Source organism: Puma concolor, chromosome C1, assembly GCF_028749965.1.
Source record: "Puma concolor isolate L17-30 chromosome C1, mPumCon1.1.hap2, whole genome shotgun sequence".
Taxonomy (NCBI): Eukaryota; Metazoa; Chordata; class Mammalia; order Carnivora; family Felidae; genus Puma; species Puma concolor.
In genome coordinates, this window is record NC_141674.1 from 75,980,555 (window position 1) to 75,987,905 (window position 7,351).

The window sequence follows — 7,351 nt, forward strand, 5'->3', positions numbered from 1 at the left end:
TATGGGATTCTTTGAGTCTTAATGAGGATTTTACCAGGTTCTTCCAGGAACATATTGGTTCTCTTGTCCAGTCCTACTTTAAAACAAGTTATTTCGTCATTATTTTTATATGAATGTATGTTTTTATTTCTCTTGAGTAAATATCTATGAATTGAATTGCTGGGTGATAGGGTAAGTATATGTTTAGTTTAATAAAAACTGTCATAAAGTTTTCCAAGTAGTATAACATATTATACTCCCACCAACAATATATGATAGTCCTATAACTGTCACCAAATACTCACTAACATTTGGTAGTCTTTTCGTTTTAGCCATTTTGATGGGTACATAGTGCTGGCTCATTGCCACTTAACTTACATAAATATGTTAAACATTTTTTTATGTTCTTATTGGCGATTCATTTATCTTCTTTTGTGGAGTATCTGTTCAAGAATTTTGCCCATGATTTTTAATTTTTAAAAAAATTTAGTTGCCCATGATTTTATTTTTTTTTTTTTCAACGTTTATTTATTTTTGGGACAGAGAGAGACACAGCATGAACGGGGGAGGGGCAGAGAGAGAGGGAGACACAGAATGAACGGGGGAGGGGCAGAGAGAGAGGGAGACACAGAATCGGAAACAGGCTCCAGGCTCTGAGCCATCAGCCCAGAGCCCGACGCGGGGCTCGAACCCACGGACCGCGAGATCGTGACCTGGCTGAAGTCGGACGCTTAACCGACTGCGCCACCCAGGCGCCCCGTCATGATTTTATTTTTTAGAGAAATTTTAGGTTCACAGAAAAGTTGAGTGGAAAGTACATATACTTTGTACCCAAGGACAAAGACTCCTTCCTTCACCAATCTTTAGTGAGGGTCCCTCTGAGCTCTTCTCTCTCCTCAACGAGGCCTTGACCTTGGTCCCTGTCTTTGGCTTGCCTAGCCCAACTTTAATAAGAATCCTTCCAGGTTAGTTTATTAAGATTCCCCCCTTCCTTGCTATCTGATCAGATTCTTCATCACCTGTTCTCCTTGGCATAGATTGAATACTTGTGTTCCCCTAAGAAAGAACTGGGTATCAAGAACTGGGCATTCATGGGGTATGGAACCCCACAATAGAACACTATAATAGTTAGATCCATTCATGCTGCTCCCCAAGATTCCCCTATATAATTTATAACAGAGGGGCTTGAGGGACTTGGCCAATAATTCAGGGATTACTAAATAACAGACTTCTCGTTCCTACTTCTAGACTGTGCAACACTTCCATTCTGGCTGTTAAAAGATCTGGACTCTATTTTTCTTTTAACGTTTTATTTTATTTTTTTTGAGAGACAGAGCACGAGCACAGTAGGGGCAGAGAAGGAGACACAGCATCTAAAGCAGGCTCCAGGCTCTGAGCTGTCAGCACAAAGCCCGATGTAGGGGCTTGAACCCATGAATGTGAGATCATGACCTGAGCCAAAGTTGGACACTCAACCAACTGAGTCACCCAGGTGCCCCTGAACTCTATTAATATGTCACTCCAAAACTCCTACGTACTCCCTCCTTCAATCCACCCTTGTTAGACTTTTCCCTTCACACTCCAGCCCCTCTGCTCTCTATAGTCACTCAAGATTTAGGCACCCTCTTTCCACTGAGGGCTCTTGAAAGACCCCAAAAACAACTATCTGAGGCTGAGAAAACTAACAGCAAACAATGGATATTTTAACCAATTAGATGAATTCTAGATACACCCAGCTGCTTAGTGTCTCCTTAGCCCCTCTCCTAAAATTTAGTTCACAGTCTCTGTAAGATTATATATCAAGGTAAAGCTTGCAATTCTCCTTCACCAACTTGCACCACATTTCATAAATTTTGATATATTTTTATTTTCTTTTTTTTTTAACTTTTTATTTTAATCACCCGGTGCTCATCACCACAACTGCACTCCTTAATCCCATCACCTATTTCACCCAAGCCCCACACACTTCGCCTCTGGTAACCATCAGTTCTCTATAGTTAAGGGACTTTTTCTTGGTTTGTCTCTTTTTCTTTTTCCCTTGGCTCATTTTTTTTTTCTTGAATTTCACATATGAGTGAAATCATATGGTATTTGTCCTTCTCTGACTGACATATTTCACTTAGTATAATACTCTCTAGCTTCATCCATGTTATTGCAAATGGCAAGATTTCATTCTTTTTTATGGCTGAATAATATTTGTGTGTGTGTGTGTGTGTCACATCTTTTTTTATCCATTCATAAACTGATGTACATGTGAACTGCTTTCATATCTTGGCTATTGTAAATAATGCTCCTGTAAACATAGAAGTGCATGTATCCTTTTGAATTAGTGTTTTTATTTTTTTTGGGGGGGAGGGGGTAAACAACCAGTAGTGTGATTGCTGGATCATAGGCTGGTTCCATTTTTAACTTTTTCAGGAGCCTCCATACTGTTTTCCACAGTGGCTGCACTAGTTTTCATTCCCACCAACAGTGCATAAGTTTGCTTTTTCTCCACATCCTTGCCAACACCTGTTGTTTCTGGTATTGTTGATTTTAGTCATTCTGACTAGGTAGGTATAAGGTGATATCTCCTTATAGTTTTGATTTGCATTTCCTTGATGATAAGTGATGATGAGCATCTTTTCATGTGTCTGTTGGCTATCTGTATGTCTTCTCTGGAGAAATGTCTGTTCATGTCTTCTGCCCATTTTTTAACTGGATTATTTAATTTTTGGGCGTTGAGTTTCATAAGTTCTTTATATATTTTGGAGACTAACCCTTTATCAGATATGTCATTTGCAAATATCTACTCCCATTCCATTGGTTGTCTTTCAGTTATATTGATCATTTCCTTTGCTGTGCAGAGGCTTTTTATTTTGATGTAGTGCCAATAGTGTCTGGTTTTGTTCCTGTGCCTCAGGGGACCCCTCTAGAAAAAAAGTTGCTATGGCCAATATCAGAGAAATTGTTTTATTTCCTGGTTGACCCATTCATTGTTTAGTAGCATGTTATTTAACATTCATGTATTTGTGCTATTTTCATATTTTTTCTTGTGGTTGACTTCTAGTGTCACAGTGTCGTGGCCAGAAAAGATACATAACATGACTTTGATCTTCTTGAATTTGTTGAGGCTTGCGTTGTTGTTTAATATGTGATCCTATTCTGGAGAATGTTCCATGTGCTCTTGCAAGAATGTGTATGCTGCTATTTTAGGATGGGATGTCTTGAATTTATCTGTTAAATACATCTGGACCCGTGTGTCATTCAAAGCCATTGTTTCCTTATTGATTTTCTGTGTAGATGATCTGTCCATTGATGTAAGTGGGGTGTTAAAGTCCCCTACTGTTATGGTATTGTTATCAATTTCTTTATGTTTATTAGTTGGTTTGTTGGGTGCATAAATATTTATAATTGTTATATCCTCTTGTTGGATTGTCCCCTTTACGATTATTTAGCATCCTTCTTTGTCTCTTATTACAATCTTTATTTTAAAGTCTGTTTTGTCCGATACAAGTATTACTACCCTGGCTTTCTTTTCACATTCATTTGTATGGTAAATGTTTCTCCATCTCTTTACTTTCAATCTGCAGGTGTTTTTAGACCTAAAAGGAATCTCTTGTAGGTAGCATATAGATGAGTCTTGTTTTTTATCCATTCTTTCACCCTATGTCTTTTTATTGGAGCATTTAGTGCATTTATATTCGAAGTAATTATTGATATATATTTATTGCTATTTTATTACTTGCTTTGTACTTGTTTTCTGAAGATTTTCTCTAATCCTTTTACGTCTTTCCCTCTTCCATGGTTTACTGGTGTTCTTTAGTGATATATTTGGATTTATGTCTCTTTATTCTTTGCATTTTTGTTAGAATTGTGGTTACCATTAGGTTTGTGTATAACATCTTCTACATATAGCAGTATATATTAAGTTGATGGTTGTTTAAGTTTCAACCCATTCTTTATTCCTCTCCTCCCCATGTTTTAGGTATATTGTGTCATATTTTATATTCTTTTATTTTTAGTTTTTTGATTTTTTATAGAAATATTCATTTTTACTGCTTTTGTGTTTCCTACTTTCATACTATCACTTTTGGTCTTTCCTTTCCACTCAAATAGTCTCCTTTAATATTTCTTGCAGGGTTGATTTAGTAGTCATATACTCCTTTAGCTTTTGTTTGGGAAATGCTTTATCTCTCCTTCTGTTCCTAATGATAGCCTTGCTGGATAGAATATTCTTGGTTGCAGGTTTTTCCCATTCAGCACTTTGTATGTATCATGCCACTCCTTTCTGATTTGGAAAGTTTCTGCTGAAAAATTCACTGATAGCCGTATGGGGGAGGGGGAGGGCGTTCCTTTTTATGTAATTGTCTTCTTTTGTCTTGCTGATTTTAATATTTTTTCTTTATCCCCCGTATTTTGCCATTTTAATTATGGTATGTTTTGCTATGGATTTGCTTTTGTTGATTTTATTTGGGGTTATCTTTGTCTCGTGTGTGGATATGTTCCCTTCCCCACATTAGGGAAGTTTTCAGCTATTATTTATTCAAATAAATTCTCTGCCCCCTTTTCTCTCTCTTCTTCTGGGAGTTGTATAATACGAACATTAATACATTGGATGGAATCACTGAGTTTCTTAAGTCTGTACTCATTTTGCATAATTCTCTTTTCTCTCCTTTGTTCAGCTTGGTTACTTTGCATTACTGTCCTCTAGGTCATCAATTCATCCTTTGCTTCTTCCAGGCTGCTGTTCATCCCATGAAGCGTGTTTCTCATTTTGTTTATTAAACCCGTTATCTCTGCTGTATTATTCCTTATCTCTGTGTTAATAGTCTCGCTGGTGTCCCCTTTTCTCAAGTCCAGTGAGTGTCCTTATGATCATTGCTTTAAATTCTCCATCAGGCATGTTACTTGTATCTATTTTGCTTAGATCTCTGGTTGTGGTCTTGTCCTGTTCTTTCATCTGGGACAAATTCCTCTGCCTAAATCTCTGTATCTGTTTCTGTGTAGGAAACTCAGCTACATCCCCTATTCTTGAGGGTGATAGCTCTATAAAGAAGAGGTTCTGTAGTGCCCCACAGTGTAGTGTCTCCTGTTCCTCTGGGCCTGGCAGTCTGGGAGTGTCTCTAATGTGTGCTACGTGCACTCTACTGTTGTGTTCTGGCTGATTTATCCTTCAGGTCAGTCATCTGTAGAGGCTCTCTTTGCCTATTATGGGTAGTGTTTAGTCCCTGGACTGAATGTGATGCAGTTTAACTAGGTGTGCTCTGGTCTGCTTGTGAAACAAGACTTACCATGGCCACTGAGACCAAACGGTGTTGACATGGGTTTCAGCCAGTCTTCTGGGGAAGGGGGCCTGTCTAACTGGGACTGAAGCAAGCATGGTTGGGAAGGGCAGCTCTTTTGGAGCATGGGGGGTCGGGACTTGGTGTAAGCAAGTTAGGTAAGAGTGTTGGTGCTATGCTGGTTCCCTCAGGTGGCTCTGTGTCTGTGCTGAGGGGCAGGGGAGGGAAATGGCACCTGCCAGTTCTTTTGGTTCCCTTTGTGAATACTGCCTCTCTGGGATATGCTCTGAGATGAGTAACTAACCTCCCCACCATATGTCCCAGGCTCTCATCAGATCACTGTTTTCACAATATATGTTTATGGGATGTTTGCCCTGATTTTTCTCCAAGAGCAGTCCCAATGTCCTCCAAGGTCTCCCAGAGTCAAGCACGCCAACGTTTAAAACTCTAGGCTTTGAGCCCCTACTCATTGCAATAATTCATAAAATTTGGGCCCTCTTACTTTCCAAGCCAATTGCCTTGGGAATTTGTTTTCTTTTTTACTCCCCTGTGTGCTAGTCTGTCTCTTACCTGTCTCCAAGATCGCAGCTCCCTCCTTACCGCAGTGGCCATGAGCCAGTTCTCTCCCAGGCTCCATCTACATACTTACTACCTTCTTCAATGTGACCTCTTCTTTACCTTTAGTATGAGACTTTCTTCTGCCAGTCTTCAGGTCTACTTCAGGTTATTTAGGATGATGTGATAGTTATCTAGAATTCATGGAACAAGGCGAGCCCCAGGTCCTCCTACTCTACCACCATCTTCCCCACACTCTGTTTTCATTTTGTTTAGAACATTTTTAAATTTCTTTTGAGACTTGTTTGACCTATGTATGATATAGAAATGTGTTGTTTAACATCCAGGTGTTTTAGGATTTTCCAGCTATCTTTATGTTGTTGGTTTCTAGTCTAATTCCATTGTGATCTGAGACATACATGGTAATGTTTCTATTCTTTTAAATTTGTTAAGGTGTGCTTTATGGCCCATTATGTGGTCTACTGTGATGAATGTTGCATGTGAGCTTGAGAAAAATGTTTATTCTGCTGTTTTTGATGAAATATTCTATAAATGTAGATTACATCACGTTAGCTCAAAATTTTAAAAATTATCATAATATACCCCTGTGAACAGAACAAAGGAGCAAAATGATTGTCCAAATGATGCACAAAAAGCCTTTCACAAGATTGAATGCCCAAACTATTTTTAAAAAAACATGTAAATGAGGAATAGAAGAAAAAAGGGGTGCCTGGGTGGCTTAGTTGGTTAGCCGTCTGACTTCAGCTCAGGTCATGATCTCACAGCTCATGAATCTGAGCCCCATATCGGGCTCTGTGCTGACAGGTGGGAGGCATGATCTCACAGCTCAGGAGTTTGAGCCCCAGATTGGACTCTGTGCTGACAGGTGGGAGGCTGGAGCCTGCTTCAGATTCTGTGTCTCCCTCTCTCTCTCTCTGCCCCTCCCCTGCTCATGCTCCGTCTCTGTCTCTCAAAAATGAATAAACCTTAAAAAAAATTTATAAAATGGCGATTCAAGATTTCTTTATAAAAGTCAAAAGATAGAGTATATAATGAAAAGCCTCTGTCTCTTACACCCTGATGCCACTCAGTTCTCCTTAGAAGGAACAAATGACATGGGTTTCTAAAAAATTTCCCAGAGCTATTCTATGTGTACATAGGTATGACTACACATAATACATTTTTCATGGTGAACACATTATATGCATTCTCTCATACCTTACTTCTTTACAATATATTTTCAAGATTTTTCTGTGTTTGTACAAATAGAGCTCCACCATCAATTTATTTATTGACTACGTAGTATCTAGTATCCCAGGGTATACACACGTTAAGTTTATACTACCACTTTGTATAGATAGATATTTAATCTAATTTAGCAATCTTTTGCCATTTAAGATGATGCCTCAGTGGATTTTGCACATGTAGATTTCCTAAATCTATAAATCCTAAATCTGGTGTCCTCCATTCTTGTCTTAAGTCCAGTGAGTATCCTTATTATCATTGCTTTAAATTCTCCATCAGCAATGACCATTGCTTTAAATTCTCAATGA